General features: G+C 41.5%; 1 long non-coding RNA gene across 1 annotated transcript in view; it reads right to left on the bottom strand.

The window, feature by feature from the left end:
* The window catches only part of LOC134737010 (uncharacterized), a 28,337-nt gene extending 9,559 nt beyond the window's left edge, over nt 1-18,778 (bottom strand). The window contains exon 1 of the long non-coding RNA XR_010121529.1: nt 18,581-18,778. This is a non-coding gene — a long non-coding RNA (uncharacterized lncRNA). The remainder of the gene's footprint in view (nt 1-18,580) is intronic.
* Nucleotides 18,779-19,593: the final 815 nt, after the last annotated feature.

Here is a 19,593-nt window from a genome sequence, read left to right as displayed (position 1 = left end):
CAACATCATACGGAATGGGCAAAAACTGGAAGCATTCCCTTTGAAAACTGACACAAGACAGGGATGCCCTCTCTCACCACTCCTATTCAACATAGTGCTGGAAGTTCTGGCCAGGGCAATCAGGCAGGAGAAGGAAATAAAGGGTATTCAATTAGGAAAAGAGGAAGTCAAATTGTCCCTGTTTGCAGATGACATGATTGTATATCTAGAAAACCCCATCGTCTCAGCCCAAAATCTCCTTAAGCTGATTAGCAACTTCAGCAAAGTCTCAGGATACAAAATCAATGTACAAAAATCACAAGCATTCTTGTACACCAATCACAGACAAACAGAGAGCCAAATCATGAGTGAAATCCCATTCACAATTGCTTCAAAGAGAATCAAATACCTAGGAATCCAACTTACAAGGGATGTGAAGGACCTCTTTAAGGAGAACTACAAACCACTGCTCAATGAAATAAAAGAGGATACAAACAAATGGAAGAACATTCCATGCTCATGTGTTGGAAGAATCAATATCGTGAAAATGGCCATACTGCCCAAGGTAATTTATAGATTCAATGCCACCCCCATCAAGCTACCAATGACTTTCTTCACAGAATTGGAAAAAACTACTTTCAAGTTCATATGGAACCAAAAAAGAGCCTGCATTGCCAAGTCAATCCTAAGCCAAAAGAACAAAGCTGGAGGCATCACGCTACCTGACTTCAAACTATACTACAAGGCTACAGTAACCAAAACAGCATGATACTGGTACCACAACAGAGACATAGATCAATGGAACAGAACAGAGCCCTCAGAAATGATGCCGCATATCTACAACTATCTGATCTTTGACAAACCTGACAAAAACAAGAAATGGGGAAAGGATTCCCTATTTAATAAATGGTGCTGGGAAAACTGGCTAGCCATATGTAGAAAGCTGCAACTGGATCCCTTCCTTACACCTTATACAAAAATTAATTCAAGATGGATTAAAGACTTAAATGTTAGACCTAAAACCATTAAAATCCTACAAGAAAACCTAGGCAATACCATTCAGGACATAGGCATGCGGAAAACCCTAACTTTCTATGCCTAAGTAACAAAAGGACCAGAGGCTATTCCCTTTGCAAACCCCCACTTTTTCTGTGTGGCAGATGAGAAATCGAAAGTACCTCAATTTGCATAGGAGTGTAACTTTGTTTGCATTGGAGTGTAACTTTGTAACTTCACTCCAGCCTCTGATTGGTTGCTATCCACAACCAATCAAACTGATTGCAGGCCGACTCTTCATTTGCATGGAAGTGCGGCTTTGTAATTTCGCTTCAGCCTCTGATTGTGGGCCACCACTTCATTTACATGAGGTGAGCACCAAGTGGCCAATGGGAAACCTCTAGGGGGTATTTGGATCAGAGAAGATTCTGTATCTGGGCCCATGAGCCGGCTGGTGCCACTCCCACCCTGTGGAGTATACTTTAACTTTCAATAAATCCTTGCTTTCATTCTTTCATTGCTTCACTCTTTCCTTGCTTTGCTGTGAGTTTCGTCCAATTCTTTGCTCAAAATGCCAAGAACCTGGACAACTTGCAGTCAAGACCCTCTACCGATAACAAAGGTGCTGGCAGGATCATGCTTCCTGTGAAACTTAGGGAAAGCCTTCTGCCTCTTCCTAGCTTCTGGTGGTTTGCTGGCAATCTTTAGTGTTCTTTGGCTTGTGGAAGCACCACCTTACTCTCGGCCTGTGTTATTGCATGGCGTTCTCCCTGGGTCTGTGTTATGATGTGGCCCTCTTATAAGGACCCCAGTCTTATTGAATTACAGACCCATGCTGCTCCAGTATGACCTCATCTTAATTAATTACATCAGCAACGGCCCTATTTCCAAATAAGGTCACATTCTAAGGTACTGGAGTAAGGACTTCAACATACGTTTAGCAGGGGATAAGTTCTACCCATAGCAGGGAAGTTACTATTTCTAGTTCAAGGAGAAAACAGAGGGAACATTCTTCAGAGATTGAGGGGGCAGGGGGAGTTAGGTTCCGAAAGGCCCAAGTGAAATGGTTGGGGGTATTGGGGGAATGGTGGTGGGGGTTCTGATCAGAGGAGAGGTGAGAGGAAGAGCTAACCAACATTCTAGGGGATAAGACTGGTGGAAATGTGAGTCACGGGGTGTTAGCACGAGGAACTCACTGCAGCTCTGGTTTGAGGGCAGTCTCGGTGGACTGGCCCTGTGGTGGGGTGAGAACACACTCTGCCTCAGGGGACTCTGGGTAGAGGAGCATCCCATGAAATGCATCAGACTGCTGTTGCCTGGTCAGTTTCTGCTTACGGATGTTAGTTTGCTGAAGAAGAATCACTTACTTCTTGCAAATTCTTAAAGTTTTCTCCACGGTGGCTGAGATTTCCTAAAAGCTGCCAGTGTCGCTGCTGTTTTTTAAATTATTTTCTTCTTGATGCTTCTAGCAGGCAGTAAGCAATGATAGTCTGAGAGGTGCTTCTGTGCTCATAACTTCTTTATTTTCTTTGGGATTTTGAAGTGTTCTGCTATTCCCAAAGAACTTAAGAAAGCAAATTCAATGAATAAACCTGTTATTTGAGAAACCCCTCTCTATCTACTTACTCCTTTCTTATTGCCCTTATGAATTCCAAAACAAGAGTGCAAGGTAAAAGGTGTTAAGTCAAAAGACTGTCACTGGATTGTAAATACATTCTGTGTAGGGGCTTTATATTGTTAGCCCTTCTAAAAATTATTCTCTCTATGAAAAGGGCAAAAAGAGCTGATGCTCATGCCACTGCTCTGTGTTTCACTTGCTTGCACTCTTTCTTAAATAATTTCTTAGTTACAGTCCCAGCCACTTTATATCCTATTTGATCCTTTTTTTGTTTTTTTTTTTTTTGAGGTGGAGTTTCGTTTTTGTCACCCAGGCTGGAGTGCAATGGTGTGATCTCAGCTCACTGCAACCTCCACCTCCTGGGCTCAAGCAATTCTCCTGCCTCAGCCTCCCGAGTAGCTGGGATTACAGGCGCACACCACCACGCCCAGCTAATTTTTGAATTTTTGGTAGAGATGGGGTTTCACCATGTCGGCCAGGCTGCTCTCAAAATCCTGACCTCAGGCAATCCACCCGCCTCGGCCTCCTAAAGTGCTGTGATTACAGGCGTGAGCCACTGCGCCCGGCCTATTGGATCCATTTTTATGAAGGATTATATAAATGTCCTCTGATAGACATAGTTTCATAAAAAGAAGCTCCTACCCAGGTGTGCAAGCTTAAATTCCAGTACAGGAAGAATTTGTTAAATGATGCTTTGTGGTAGCTAGAGAGACTGTATCTGTTGAGCTGGGTGGTGAGTGGTATGGCACAGATCTGAAGTTAAAGTGGTTTCTTCTTTGTTGGTGTAAAAATTATGGTTGGAGCTATTTTCAAAAAACTCATAAGAAGGGATGATTGTACACATGTGTGTTGCAGTTCATCTGTACAAAGACCAGGGACTTAGGAATGTTGACTGCCACTTGGAGCAGTGTTTTGCAAAGTTTAATAAGCACATGAAGTGCCTGCGCATTTTTAAAAATGCAGATTCTGATTCAGCATATCTGGGATGGGTCCTGAGATTCAGTAGTTCTAACAAGCCCCCAGGTGACATTGATGCTGCTGATCCAGAGACCACGCTTAGAGGAGCAAAGACCTGGGGAACCTCTTGAGGAAGCACCCTGATAGCATTACATGCAGTCTGGTCCTCAGCCTAAATCCTTCAACCGCAACTTTGAAATCCAGAAACAATAAAAGCCAAAAGTATTTTTATAACTCCTTTTGAGGCAAAACCTGATTTGAACTCATGTGAAAATATTCATAATGCTTATTTCCTATTTTGCACAACTATTCATGTTTTCATTGCAAAAAGATTGGTGTATATGATTATGGGAAACTGCCCTAGACTCCACTGGGGTGTGATGTTATATGAGGCACAAGACCATATTCTAGAATCCAAAAAATGGCTGAATTCAGAAACACCTCTGACTCTCAGAGTTTGTGGACCTGTGACAGTTTTGGGGATGCTTACTCTATCTATAGTCTTCCTTCTTCTTCTGGGAATTGTTTTCAACTTCATGAAGCTGGGCCTACTCTGTCCTCCTACTCCCAGCTTCCCCCACCAGCTGCAGATAATTTGATCAGGGCCGGCCGGACACTTGACCCAAATTGGGCCAATCAGATTTTCTTTGTGAGACTGTAGAATTTGAATTCATAGATGTTCATCTTGGGTGCAGGGACTGAGGCAGATGAGAAGCAGCTTTCTGAAGCTGCACACCTGAGAAGCAGAGAAAGTTGATCTGGAGAGAGAAAGAGAGAGAGGGAGAGAGGTGTAAAGAGAGAAACAGAAAGGAGTGTACGTGCAGCCTGAGAGTGGGAGGGGAGAGCATCAGCAGGAGTGTGAGATGCAGACTGTGATGCTGTAATATCATTAGAAAATATATATTTGGTCTTTGTCTCTGGCTCCTGGCACAGAACTTCTAAAACGCTTGTAACTTCTGGAGCGTAGTGAGTCAGAGGAGTATCTTTTGTTATAATATTTGGCTTTTGTCCCCAGTTCCTGGCGCAGAACTTCTAAAATCCTTGGAATTTCCTGAACCATAGGTGTGAGAGAAACCTCTTTTGTCATTTATAATAAGCCTCTTGTGATCATACTTGAGTTTATGTGAATGGGGTGATTCTTGGAGGGTGCAGGCTGGTTACCAGAGGAACCAGCCACATGATTAGAAGATTGGAACTTCCAGCCCCACCTGCTAACCTGTGGGAAGAGGAGAAGGGCTGGAGATTGAGTTCATCACCAGTGGCCAAGGATTTAATCAATCATGACTACGAAATGGAACCTCCATAATGACCCTCAATGATGGGGTTGGAGAGCTTCTTGATTGGTAAACACATCTATGCGCCAGGAGGGAGGCACACCCCAACCCCAGTGGTGCAGAAGCTCCTTCACACCAGAGCCTGATGGCCCTTACTCTGTACCTCTTCACCTGGCTGTTCATTTGTGTCTTTCATAATAAGCCAGGAAGCATAAGTAAAGTTCTCCCCTGCATTCTGTGAACCATTATAGCAAGTTATTAAACCTGAGGGGGGAGTTGTGGCCAAGTCTGAACAAAGTGTAAATAACCTGGGGACCAACTGCTTGCAACTGGCATCTGAAATAAGGGGCAGTCTTGTGGGACTGAGCCTCTAATCTGTGGGGCTGCAATAACTCTGGGTAGTTACTGTCAGAATTGAATTCAATTTTAGGGCACCCAGTTGGTGTCCATATAGAATTGGAATATTGCTTGGTGTGGAAAACCCATACATTTGGAGTAGAGAAATAGTTTCTCCTAGTACAGACCAAGAGTGAAGGCAGAGGCTTCAATCCTGATGGCTTTCTGGTTTCTGGTTTTCAGTCCCAACAGCCCTTTCTTCCCTTGAGTTCTGCGGCATACAGCTACCATCTTATAATAAATTTTTACATTTCGTTAATGCTAGATGGAATGGGTTTCATTGACCCAAAAGGCCTTAACTAACATACTAACATAACTTTTTCTGTTAGTATAGTAAATTTTTTTTTTAGACTCTGGAGAATGGACATGCAAATCAAATTCCCAAGAGAATGCTGATTTATTAATTTCCATGCAGAATAACTGCCAATGGGACCAGAATACTCCCGCTCACAGGTCAGCTTGTTCCCTGCTGGTAGGAAAATCTGCATGGGAAGCCAAGTTATTATGAGAAGGCTGCTTGATGAGTGCAGACAGAACCAGATAATGAGGGGATCTGAGCAGACTGCCTCCAAGCTAGCCAAGATGGCTGGAGGCCCTTTTCCCTGCTTTCAGGATGGAGCGAACATGCCAAGTGGTGTACACATGTGCCTGTGCTACGGCATCCTTGGAAAATAGGCCAGCTCACTAAAACGAGTTCACCCATAAGCCAAGTCAGCTAATGAGCCATTTACCTAAAATGAGTATTTGTTAAAACATTTCATGTGTGACGGGATGGTTTCCATAGCTTTCTGAGTCTTTTCTGTCTGTGGTGACTGGTGACTGTTTCATGTTCTGCAGTTCTTATACCTCTTTTTCCTTTTCTCTTCCCTTCCCTTCCCTCTTTTCTTCCTCTCCTTCTCCCTTTCCTCCCTCCCTTTTTCCTTCCTGTTTTCTCTTCTATTCTTATTTCAAAGATATTTTTGCTTACTTATCTAAGGTTGCCCATCTCCCCTACTTCATGCTCCCATCACCCCATCATCTCCTAGAGCTCAAGACTGGAGATTGCATCTTGAGAGCTAGGGCAGCCATAGAGCCAGAAACAGTGCTGGATGGAGAAAATGGGTGGAGCAGAGCTAAATGTGTGTGTGTGTGTGTGTGTGTGTGTGTGTGATGGGGGGAAGCTGGAAGGGCAAGAGCCAGACACTCCAGACAACTTGAACCACCCAGACCAAAGCAGCAGGGGCAAAACTGTCAACTGGAAATCAAACCAAGAGTCTAGAATGGAACAAGAGACTGGATTGAAGTAAGGAGATAACAATAGTAGTTTTGTATTTCTATTGCCCATTACCTATCTTATAACTTTCTATTTTTCTAAAATTGCAGTATGTGCCTTTTGGAAACATTTGTGTAATGTTGAATTTGCATAAATCTAGAGTTGCCCAACTCAGGGGGTGTTTTATTTATGATTCATCAACTTTCTCCTTTTTTCTTTTTAGCTTCTCCTTCCTGCTGCTTATTGTTTGCATCTTAGACTTTTGTACATAGATGTCATTATTAAGCAAATTAACCCAAATTTAATGTTCATTGCTCTGTAGTGAGGCATTTCTGTGTTGACAGTGGAAGTGAAAAAATAAGACATTCATCAGAAACATATTAAGCTCTATCGCACTTTATAGCTTGTGACACCTAAATGACAAAGTAATACTGGACCACAAATATTAACCCATTTTATATTTTAATGCTCTTTTGAACCAAATAAAGCCTGCTTAACCAAATAAAGTTTTTTTACATCATAAAAATTATATATATTTGTATTTCTTTCCTGCTGTTGATGTAACAATCACAATTTAGTGGTTTAAGACAACATAGCTCTTTTTTTTTTTTTTAAGTGAGACAGGATCTGGCTCTGTTGCCCAGGCTGAAGTGCAGTGGCATGATCATGGCTCACTGTACCCTCGACCTCCTGGGCTCAAGAGATCCTCCCATCTTAACCTCCCAAGTAGCTGGGACTACAGATGCACACAACCATGCTCAGCTAATTTTATTTTTTGTAGATACAGGGTCTCACTGTGTTGCTTAGGTTGGTCTTGAACTTCTGGGCTCAAGTGATCCTCCTGCATCAGCCTCCCAAAGTGCTGGGATTACAGGCATGAGCCACTGCACCTGGCCCACAAATTTATTATTTTACTGTTCCAGAGATCAGAAGTCTTAAAATCAAGGTGTCTTAAGGGGTATGCCCCTTCTGAAGGCTCTCGGAGAAAATATTTCCTTGTCATTCCCTGTTTCTGGAGGCCACCTGCATGCCTTCACTCAGGGGCCCTTTCCTGCGTCTTTAAAGCCAGCAATATAGTTTCTTCAAATCTGTTTCTCTGACTATACCCCCTGCTTCTGTCACCACATCAACTGTCTTCTCTCTTGCCCCTCTGTCTACCTCTTATAAGGACCCTTTTGATTATATTAGGCCTACCTGGACAATTCAGGTCCTCTCCCCATTTTGAGATCTTAATCACATCTACAAAGTCCCTTTTACCATGTAAGGTAACATATATACGGGTTCTAGGGATTGGGGTGTGGACATCTATGGGATGGTCTACCATAAAACTCCTTTCTACTATTTAGCCTATGTAATATTAATTTATAAAGCATTAAAAAAGAGTTCAGAAACAAAGAAGAAAAACGTAACTCATTGTTGCACTACTGAAAGATAAACAAAATGAACATTTCCTCTAACTTTTAAAAAAGAATAGTTTTTACATAGTTATAATTATGTATACAATTTGAGATCCTGTTTTTTCACTAAATGTTATATCAGTGTATTTTCCATGTTAGTCTATAGTCTGAGCAAAGATTTTTTATTGACTACACAATATTCCATTGAGTGTATATACCATATTTTACCTAAGCTTCTCTTTATTTTTAAAAAGTTATTTTTAATTTTTTGATCTTATAAATAACCCTGGGCCAAATATTTTTGCTTACAAGGACTTTTATGTTTGTGTTTGTTTTTCCTTGAGATAGATTCCCAGATGCTGAATTACTGTATCAAAGGCTTTTCACAGGAAATTTTTTCAAAGAGTTTATACCAATTTTTAGAATCAGCAGAAATAAGTTAGTGCCCATTTTACTATATTCTCACCAGCACCAAATAAAACAACAATCACAATAATATATTTGATAATCAGAATATGTATCTGATGGACTATCTGGCGGAATATATATCTGGTGACATTAATATTTGGTGGCATAGATATCTTTTGCTTTAATTTGTATTTGATTGTTTACAAGGGAGACTGAACATGTTTTCATGAGATTCTTTGCTAGCTAGCTATAATTCTTTTTTTTTTTTTTTTTTGAGACAGAGTGTTGTCTTGTCCAGGCTGGAATGCAGTGGCTCAATCTCAGCTCACTGCAACCTCCGCCTCCTGGGTTCAAGCGATTCTCCTGTCTCAGCCTCCCGAGTAGCTGGGATTACAGGCATGCACCACCACACCTGGCTAGTTTTTGTATTTTTAGTAGAGACGGGGTTTCACCATGTTGGCCAGGCTTATCTCGAACTCCTGACCTCAAGTGATCCACCTGCCTCGGCCTCCCAAAGTGCTGGGATTACAGGTGTGAGCCATCGTGCCCAGCCTGCTAGCTATAATTCTTTGATAAATTATGAATTCAAGTCTTTACTTTCAGGGGGTCTGTGTTAATCTGTTCTTGTGTTGCTATAAAGAAATACCTAACCTAGCTTAGGGAACATAGTGAGATCCCATCTCTAAAAAACAAATTAGTTGGACACAGTGGAATGCACTTTTAGTCTCAGCTACTTGGGAGGCTGAGGTGGGTGGATCACTTTAGCCCAGGAGTTCGAGGCTGCAGTGAGCCATGATTGCACCACTCCATACCAGCCTGGGTGACAGAGAGAGACCCTATCTCAAACAACAACAAAAACAAACCAAAAGGACAAAAAAAAAAACAAAAAAAGAAATACCTGAGACTAGGTAATTTATAAAGAAAAGGGTTTTAATTTGGCTCACAGTTCTGCAGGCTGTACAGGAAGTGTGGGGCTGGCATCTGCTTCTGGTGAGGGCCTCAGGAAGCTTATAGTCATGGTGGAAGGTGAAGGGGGAGCAGATGAATCATATGGTGAGAGAGGAAGCCAGAGAGAGACAAGGGTGTGGTTCCAGACTCTTAAGCAATCAAATCTCATGTGAACTAACTGAGCAAGAACTGACTTATCACGAAGGGTTGTTAACCATTCATGAGGGATCTGCCCCCATGATCCAATCACCTTCCACCAGGGAATCACATTGGGAATCACATTTCAACATGAGATTTGGAGGGGACAAACATCCAAACCATATCATTCTGCTCCTGGCTCCCTGAATCTCATGTCCTTCTCAAGTTTCAAAATATAATCATGCCTTCATAATAGTCCGCTGAAGTCTTAACTCAAAAGTCCCAAATCCCAAGTCCAAAGTCTCTTCTGGAGATGAGTTCCTTCTACCTATGAACCTGTAAAGATCAAAAACAAGTTATTTACTTCCCAGATACAATGGTGGTGCAGACATTGGGTAAACATTGCTATTTTAAAAGGGAGGAATCGGCCAAAAGAAAGAGGCAACAGACCCCAAGCAAGTCCAAAATCCAGCAGAGCAGCCATTAAATCTTAAAGCTCCAAAATAATCTCCTTTGACACCATTTTCCCCAAAGAACACTAGTGCAGGGGTGGGCTCCCAGGGTCTTGGCAGCTCTGCCTCTGTGGCTTTGCTGAATGCAGCCCATGTGGCTGCTCTAATGGGCTGGAGTCCAGTGCCTGTGGCTTTTCCAGGCTGAGGATGCAAGCTGCTGCTGGCTCCGCCATTCTTGGTTCTGGAGAATGACAGGCCCCTTCCCAAAGCTCCAGCAGGCAGTGCCTTAGTGGGTATTCTGTGTGGGGGTTCCAACCCCACATTTCCTCTCAGGGCTGCCCTAGTAGAGGCTTTCTGCCAGGGCTCTGACCCTGGTGCCAACTTCTGCCCTAGCACCTAGGCTCTGAAATTGAAGTGGAAGCTGCTAAGCCTCCTTCACTCTTACATTCTGCGTGCCTACAGGCTTAACACTGTGTGGAAGTTGCCAAGGCTTACAACTTTCACCCTCTGAAGCAGCAGCCTGAGCTATACCTGGGCCCCTTTGAGCTGAGGCTGGAGCCAGAGCAGCTGGGATGTGGGGAGCAGTTTTCTGAGGCTGAGCAGGACAGTGAGGACTTGGGCCTGGCCTCTGAAACCATTTTTTCCACCTAGGTCTCTGAGCCTGTGATGGGAGGAGCTGTCTCCAAGATCTCTAAAGTGACTTCGAGGCCTTTTGCTCATTGTCTTGGATATTAGCCCTTGGCACCCTTTCAGTCATGCTAATCCCCCTAGCAAGTGGTTGCTCCACAGCCTGTTTGTATTCCTCTCTCAAAAATGCTTTTTTGTTCTCTGCCACATGGCTGGCTACGAGTTTTCCAAACTTGTATGCTTTGTTTCTCTTTTGAATATAAGTTTTGACTTTAAGTCATTTCTTTGCTCCTATATCTTATTGCAGGCTGTTAGAAGCAGGCTGACTACTTTCTGGATGCTTTGCTGCTTAGAATTTTTTTCTGCCAGATATCCTAGGTCATCACTCTTAAGTTCAAATTTCCACACATCCCTAGGACATGAACACAATGCAGTCAAATTCTTTGCTAGAGCGTAACATGGGTGACTTTTACTCCAGTTCCCAATAACTTCCTAATTTCCTTCTGAGACTTCGACAGCCTGACTTTCAGTATCTGTATTTCTACTAGCATTTCAGTCACAACCATTTAACCAGTCTCTAAGAAGTTCCACACTTTTCCTCATCTTCCTGTCTTCTTCTGAGCCCTCCAAACGCTTCCAGCCTCTGCCTATTACCCAGTGCTAAAGGCACTTCCAAATTTTCAGGTATCTTTATAGCAATGCCTGACTCCTCAGTACCAGTTTTCTGTGTTAGTCCATTCTTGTATTGCTATAAATATCTAAGATTGGGTAATTTATAAAGAAAAGAGGTTTATTTGGCTCACAGTTCTGCAAACTGTATAGTAAGTGTGGTGCTGGCATCTGCATCTGGTGAGGGCCTCAGGAAGCTTACAGTCATGGTGGAAGGTGAATGGGGAGCAGATGAATCATATGGTGAGAGAGGAAGCCAGAGAGAGTGTGGTTCCAGACTCTTAAGCAATCAAATCTCATGTGAACTAACTGAGCAAGAACTGACTTATCACCAAGGGGTGTTAACCCTTCATGAGGGATCTGCCCCCATGATCCAATCACCTTCCACCAGGGAATCACACTGGGAATCACATTTCAACATGAGATTTGGAGGGGACAAACATCCAAACCATATCAAGGTCAAAGTATTTTTAAAATCAATTTGTCTAAGATCTATATATTTTTGAAAGCTTATTTAATGTTTATGATACTTCCTATAATTATTTTCTCTCATCTGTTGTTTCTATACTTTTTTATATGTAGAAGTTTTAAATTTGTATATAGTCTAATCTATCCACTTTTTTTTCTTCTTCTTCCTTGTTGTTTTAAAAATCTTCCTGTTCCAATGGTTAAATACGTAGTACATTTAATATTCATACAGTTTTTCTTATGGCTTAAAAAGTGTCTCTTTTGTCCATCTGGAATTTATGTTGGTATGAAATCCGTGAAGAGGATCTGACCACCTGCTTAAATTATACCCAGAGGAGGAGCCAATTTGCACTTCTGAGTTTTCTGCAATGAGCCACCTGCCTTTTTCTCCTTGTTGAAAAGAAATAAAAACGATGACAGAAAAATGTGAAATGCTACGCTGTTTTCCTAGTCACAGGGAATAAGTTTCCCTTTTTCTGTATCTAACTTTCTCCAAATGTTCTCATCTTCTGATTAGTATTTTAACTTAAAATTGAGACAGAAATAGCCTTAGATTGGTATTCATGGAAAGTGTTCAAAAGTGGGCAAATTAGAAAAAAAAAAAGCACCAAACTTTAAAAAAGTGTTGGAAATCATTCTCTCCAGTGTAAAATATTGTACATTTAGCAAATATGAATTCTGGATAAACTGGTTCAGGTAAATTAAGCCAGAGCTGACAATCTTCCTTCAGGACAATAATCTAGACCAGCATTGTCCAATGGAAATAAAATGTAGGCCATGTATGGAACTTTAAGCCTTCTAGTAGCCACATTAAAAGGTAAATAGGAGCAGGCAAAGGTAATGTAAATGTACTTTCTTTAACCCCATATATGAAATACATTATTATTTCAACACATAATCTATGTTAGAATTATTAATAAGATAGTTTTTTTTATATTAGGCCTTTAAAGTCCATTGTTTATGTTATGCTTATGGCACATTTCAATTTGTATTAACTTCATTTCAAGTGTTCAGTAGCTACATGTGGCTAGTGGTTGCCATATCGCACAGAGCAACTCTAGACATAGGAACACATTTTGGCTGTTTGACTCCTTTTTTTCTATACTCCACCCTGAGCAACCTTTTAAAAATGTCTTTTCTCAGGGTCTGTTGTAGCTGATTAGCTTTTGGTATTGTGTTGTTACAATCATTTTAAACATAACTCTTCTCCACAGAACTTGGGTGTTTCGCAATCTTGCAGCCATGGTTTACAGACAACTGCTTGGTCACTCCTGCTAATCTGAGGTTAGCACTGAGGTTAATCCTTCCCTCTGTCACTCTCTCTGTCTGCCTCTGCCTCTCTCCTCCCACTCATTCCCCTCCATTTTCAGAATAGAAATAGCTTTCTTACTTTCTTCTGATTAAAAAAGTAATAATATATGTTTATAGATTTTTTTGAAAAATAAGCAGGTGCTCAAAAGGAAAAAATGAATAAAATGAAAATTAACTATAGCTTATTACACAAAGATAACCATTAGTAGCACTTTGGTAGCTTATCTTTCAGTATTGCAAAATATATTTACGAAAACACAATCATACCATATATACTATTTTACTTTGCCTTTTACAAATAATAATACCTGTATTAAAAATATAAATTGACCTCATTGTTCTTTATGTTCCTCCTAGTATTCCGTATACGTATTTACCATGCTTTATATAACCAGCCTCCTATTATTAGATATTTAGGTTGTTTCTAATATTTCACTCTTATAACCAGTTTTTGCATGGGTGTATAATTTTCTAAGAAAAAATGTCTAAAGTAGGTGAGATTTTGATAGACAGGGCTAGATTGTTCTTCAGAAGGATTAGGCAATTACATTCCTTACAGCAGGGTGTGAAAATGCTTGTCATCCTTGATGACACCTGGTTGGCACCAGATAGTATCAATCCTTTCTAATCCTGTCCATTTTAGTTTGAATCTTCCTCACTTTACTCTTACAATTCTAGAAATATCTTAACATTGATTGTAATATATGGAGAAGTTCAAAGCTTTGAGTGAATTAAAGTGTGTACTGAATATCTCCAAATGACTTCATGTACAGGAAATGGTCTAACCTGATGTATCAAACAAGATAGGTTTGGTTATGCTCAAGTAAGAAGCAACTCAAAATCAATTTCTTGCTCATGATCCATATCCAGGGCAGTTCAGCAGGGAGTTTTGTCCATCATAGACACCTGGTGGCTCAGGCTGACAGAGGTCCAATCTGGATACTTGATTCTAGAATCACCTTGTCAGGTGGAAGAGGACCTAACAGATCATGCTCTGGTTCATAAAGCTTCCACCTCAACAGACCTAAGTCACTTCAGCACACATTTCACTTCCCGAAGGAAACTGTAAGAACACATCTGACTTTAAAGAGGGTGGGGAAGTACAGACCTACATACACCTGGCAAGAGAACAGGACTCTGTCAGCATCCCTAACGACTGTCACACCTTGGAGGAAAGGAGATACTACCAGGTACATATTATTATCCAAATGTCACAGATAAGAAAACAGAGACTTAGTGGGTTTAAGAAATAGCTCAGTGTGTTTCTCAGGTGGGTGCAGTGGCTCACGCCTGTAATCCCAGCATTTTGGAGGCCAAACAAGAGGATCGCTTGAGCCCATGAGTTTAAGACCAGCCTGGGCAACATAATGAGACCCCGTCTCTACACAACATAAAAAAAAATTAGTCAGGTGTGCTGGCGTGCACCTGTAGTCCCAGCTACTTGGGAAGCTGAGGTAGGAGGATCACATGAGCCCATGAGGTTGAGACTGCAGTGAGCCATGCTCGTACCACTGAATGACAGAGCGAGACCCTGTCTAAAAAAACAAAACAAAACAAAACAAAAAAGTAGCTCAAGGCCACTTAGCCAGTAAGTAGGGGATTATAATTATCTGGGATTATAATTTAGGTCTGTCTGATTTCAAACACATGCTCTTTGTAATACTTTGTCCTCTTAGGAGCGTCAGCAACATCTTCAAAAAGAAGGCCCAGCTTTGAGACACACATCTCCTTCTAGTTCTGTGTCAGCACAGGTTCTTCAGATTCTCTGGGGCTGTTTTTCTCAGTCAACACATCAAATGCATCATTGTACTTTGTCCTTGGTAGGACTTCCTGCTTCCCATCTGACAAATTCTATCTGGAGTCAATTCTCCTGTTGTGGCAATTGTTCTGCGAAAGTGTCCACTGTGATGTCCTCCTCATAAGATACATATTTTGGCCCATCATTTGTCAGCTTAACAGTATCACTGCATTGGGGATGTCTTCTTGCAAATATTCGATGCTCTGACCATGTTTCAGTACAAAATAGGTCCAAAGAACATTATCTTGGACAACTGTGTAGGTCTTGATGATGTGCAAGCTTCTCATCTGTGTGCATTTTGTGTTTGGGCATCATATTCTGGGAAAAGGAGACTAAGATTTATTGAGAACCTACTGTGTGTCAGGCACTCTTCTAAGCACTTTAATGTATTTTTATCCTCCTTTATTCTTCATAACAGCCCCTTTGAAGGAGGAGCTGTTATTCAGGGGTATAATTGTCTAATCAAATGGGATAATGAAAGTCAAAAACAGATTTCTGAGTAGGATAATAACTAAGATAATTACTCTCATGGAGAGTTTTTCAGCTTCTGCAGGATGTTTATAATTTCTAAAAGGTGTGTTTGACCATCCCTGTAATATTTGGAAATAGGTATTGAACTTGAGAGCATATAATTTAGGATTCTCTTGTATGTGAGCAATGGAAAACTTAGCTCAACTTGGCTTAAGTAAAAAAAAAAAAAATGGGGGGCAATTTATTGGATTGTGCAACTAAAAAGTACAGGAATAGTATAGCTTCAGGTATGATTTGATCAGGGGATTAAATGATGTCACTAGATCCAAATCTCACTCTATTTCTTGGCACTAGTTCTCCCTAGATTGATGTCACCTTCAGGCTGTAAGTGGTAGTGAGAAGGCTTCTGGCAGTGCCAGCCTTTTGTCTTTCTTGATCTAGGTCCAGTAGGAAAGATCATGTGTTTCTCTCTCAGCAGTTCCACAAAAACTTTATTGCATTTCACTGGCTGTGATTAGAGCAAATGCTATTCCTTAAGCAATCCCTATGTTAGGGACTGTGATGCTGTGATTGGTCAGGCTTGACTTAATGTCCATCCCTGGAATTAGGGCTTCCTTTGTATGTGGACTTCTTTTTTTTTCCTTCTTCCAACTTTGCTGGAGTATGTTTGACAAGTAGAAATTATATATATTTAAGGTGTACAGCTTCATGTTTTTTTTTTTCTTTTTGAGATGGAGTCTTGCTCTGTTGTCAGCTTGGAGTGCGGTGGCGCGATCTTGGCTCGCTGCAACCTCCAACTCCCTGGTTCAAGCAATTCTCCTGCCTCAGCCTCCCAAGTAGCTGGGATTACAGACAAGCACCACCACACCCAGCTAATTTTTGTATTTTTAGTAGAGACAGGGTTTCACCATGTTGGCCGGATGGTCTCAATCTCCTGACCTCGTGATCTGCCCGCCTTGGCCTCCCAAAGTGCTGGGATTACAGGCGTGAGCCACCGCGCCCAGCCCTCATGTTTTTATATATACATATAGTGAAATTACTACCACAATCAAACTAGTTAATGTAGTTATCTTTTTTTGTGTGTGTGATGAGAACACTTTAAGATCTACCATCTCAGCAAATTCTAAGTATACAAAACAGCATTGCTAACAATAGTCACCATGCTATACATTAGATCTCCAGAGCTTATTTATCTTGCATAACTGAAACTTGGTACCTTTAATCATCATCTACCCATTTCCCCCTCCCACTAGCCTTGGTAACTACCATTCTACTCTCTGCTTGTATGAGTTCAACTAATTTAGATTCCACATGTAAGTGAGATCATGCAGTATTTGTCTTTCTGCATTTGGCTTGTTTCACTTAGCACAATGTCTTCCAGATTCATCTATGTTGTTGTAAATGGCGGGATTTCCTTGTATTTATGCAAACAAACATCTTTTATGTGCAAAATTGGGATAGTATAATGTATACTATATAGCTTTTTAAAATCTAACAATACACTGTGAATAATTTGCCATATTTTTAGATATTATTATACGTGATTATTAATGACTGTGTAGTATTCTCCAGTGGATATACTACAATTTACTTACATGTGCCCCTACTTCTTTTCTATTATATAAACATAATATCACAATGGACATGTTTGTGGACAGTTACAATTAATTCTTTTTTTTGAGACAGAATCTCACTCTCTCACCCAAGGTGGAGTGCAGTGGTGCAATCTTGGCTCACTGCAGCCTCTGCCTTCCGGGTTCAAGCGATCCTTCTACCTCGGCCTCCCAAGTAGCTGGGATTACAAGTGTGCGCCACCACACCCAGCTAATTTTTGTTTTAGTAGAGACAGGGTTTCACCATGTTGGCCAGGCTGGTCTCAAGTGATCCATCCGTCTCAGCCCCCCAAAGTGCTGGGATTACAGGTGTGAGCCACCACGCCCAGCCAGCTACACCTAATTCTTCAGAATAAGTTTTAGAAGTGAAATATGTTCCCTCAAAAGGCTGTACCATCATATATAATTTTTTAAGTAGCTGGTAGACAAGTAATAGAAATATCAGTAGTATATTGCTACTTTGCACAGGAATATTAAGCTACAGTTCTATACATTTAGTAGTTTCCTGGGAAAGGTCACCTGATTGACAGTCAAGCTGTTTTTGAAAAGTCATTCGACAATTCCAATTTTCCATCTGCCTTCTCCTCTAATGTACAAAAGATATTTTTCCTATCAATGGTGATTTTATCCTGTTTTGAAGTCATATCAGGCCATGAATGCTGTCTAACTAAGGTTTCGAGGGCACATCCTAAAAAGGCTTGAAAAATGTGGTATACAAGTTACAGCAGACTTCCTGGAGGAGGCAGGCTTGGCTGAGACCTGTATTTGGGTACATTCAAGTGGGAATGTACAGACTATACACACTTTGTAGGGACAAAAACCATTTGGGGTAACTTGCATTAAACCAGCACAGCATAAAACCACTTGTACAGAAAAGGAATAAAACTAGGAAAAGTGAAAACCTATTATGCCATCTTGTTCATAATGACATTTCCCCATCAGTGAACATAATGCTTTTTGACCAATATGTGTTTACCCTTATAAGAAGACTTTGTTTAGGGTCTTGTCAATATCAGGGATATACTTTCTCTGGGGTAGGCCAACCTCGATTCTTTTCATTAAGGAATGAGATGGCAATTTCAGGCATGATGAGCTAGAGACAAGTCAAAGGAATAGTCTTCGTTTATATATTTTTTCCCTATGGAAAGTGTTACTGAGCAACATTCAGGTGCAATCTGCACTGTTTTTCAGTTCGTCACCAAAGGTGGGGTTGTTCTGGAAGTTTGAATAATCTAGGATTAGCTGGGATGGCCTATTTGGTCTTAGTGGGTAAACACAGAAGTCAGTTGCCTGTTCTGGCCAAGCTTGTTCTGGCCAAGTTCTATTTTTATTTTTATTTTTTTGAGATAGGGTCTCACTCTGTCCCCCAACTGGAATGCAGTGGCACAATCTCGGCTCACTGCAACCTCTGCCTCCCGGATTCAAGCAAGTCTTGTGCCTCGGCCTCCCTAGTAGCTGGGAGTACAGGCACATACCACCACGCCCGGCTATTTGTATTTTGTATTTTTAGTAGAGACGGGGTTTCATCATGTTGGCCAGGCTGGTCTTGAACTTCCAACTTCAGGTGATCCATGCACCTTGGCCTCCCAAAGTGCTGGGATTACAGGCGTAAGCCACCGTGCACAGCCATGGCCAAGTTCTGTGAGCACTCTCAAGCTCCTTTACCTCTCTGGGGAAGAAATTGGAGTGTTTCCCTGTTGGAGTGGGCAGTTTCAGTAGGCAGGCTTTCACTATCCTTGACAAGAATACTTAAAGTGTAAGTGAATATAATTGCTGGAGAAGGAGAATTTATTACAGAAATCTTGTACCTCTTTCATGTTCCACCTGTTGAAGAAGTACAGCTTCTGGAAGGGTGCACACAGATGTGGTGTGACTTCAGCACAAGGGTCAGTCACAATTGTCTGCCTCAATCGTTTCCCATGAGAAGGAAAAAAATTCGAGGAATGTTAGGAGGTGTTTGGGAATTTCTCCATGGCCCTCCAGGCCTTCTATATCAGATTAAGCCAGTAACTGAAGAAACACAAACCACTTTTATATGAATTATGATGGCTCTAGAAATATTGCTATTACTGAGTCATTCAAAGGTATAGCCAAAGAGCAATTCCAGGCAGGTGAAAATGAGAAGTTTTGGATTACTCCACTGTTTGAAGTTCCCTTGGGATAAATGCCGAGCATGGTGTCAACGGCAGTGCGACTGGGCCCTGTGCTCTGGACTTTGCATGACCCAGGCCCCAAGAGCCCAGCTCTGCAACCCAGAGCTCCCTGCAAATATGACCTGTTGGTAAAAGTGAACCTACACAGGTGACAGACGGAGCAGCCTCCAGAATAAGTCCTTGTTTGCCTTCAAAATCCTCACGCTAAGGGCAGGACTTCTGTGCTATTTATTCTAAATCCCCAGCACCTGCCACAGGCCTGGCCCACAGTAGGTATCAACATCTGCTAGATGGATGAACAGATGGATGAGTGAGCTGGCTAGACCAGTTCCAGCTGTCTCCAGTACTGGCGGCCAGGTGTTCATGAGTGTGCAGAGCTGTCCCTCAGCAATGAAAGACAACATGACAAAGGCTGCTGTGGAGTGCAGAGGCTACCAGCCGGAGATTTGGAGTCAGCCACATCTGGGTACTAATTTTGCTTTGTCACTTATTAGTTGTGTGACCTTGGGCCAGTCATTTGATCTCTGAGTTTCTGTTTCCTCACATATAAAATGAGCATAATAAAATCTACCTCACTTGGCTATTGGGAGAATGAAATCAGATAATGCCTGTAGAATGTTTAGCTAAGTATCTGGCACACAGTGAATGCTCAACAAATGGGTCCGTCT

This window comes from Symphalangus syndactylus, chromosome 6, assembly GCF_028878055.3.
Source record: "Symphalangus syndactylus isolate Jambi chromosome 6, NHGRI_mSymSyn1-v2.1_pri, whole genome shotgun sequence".
In the NCBI taxonomy this organism is placed as follows: domain Eukaryota; kingdom Metazoa; phylum Chordata; class Mammalia; order Primates; family Hylobatidae; genus Symphalangus; species Symphalangus syndactylus.
Note: the sequence above shows the minus strand (reverse complement) of the source record. Positions and strands in the feature narration are given on the sequence as shown.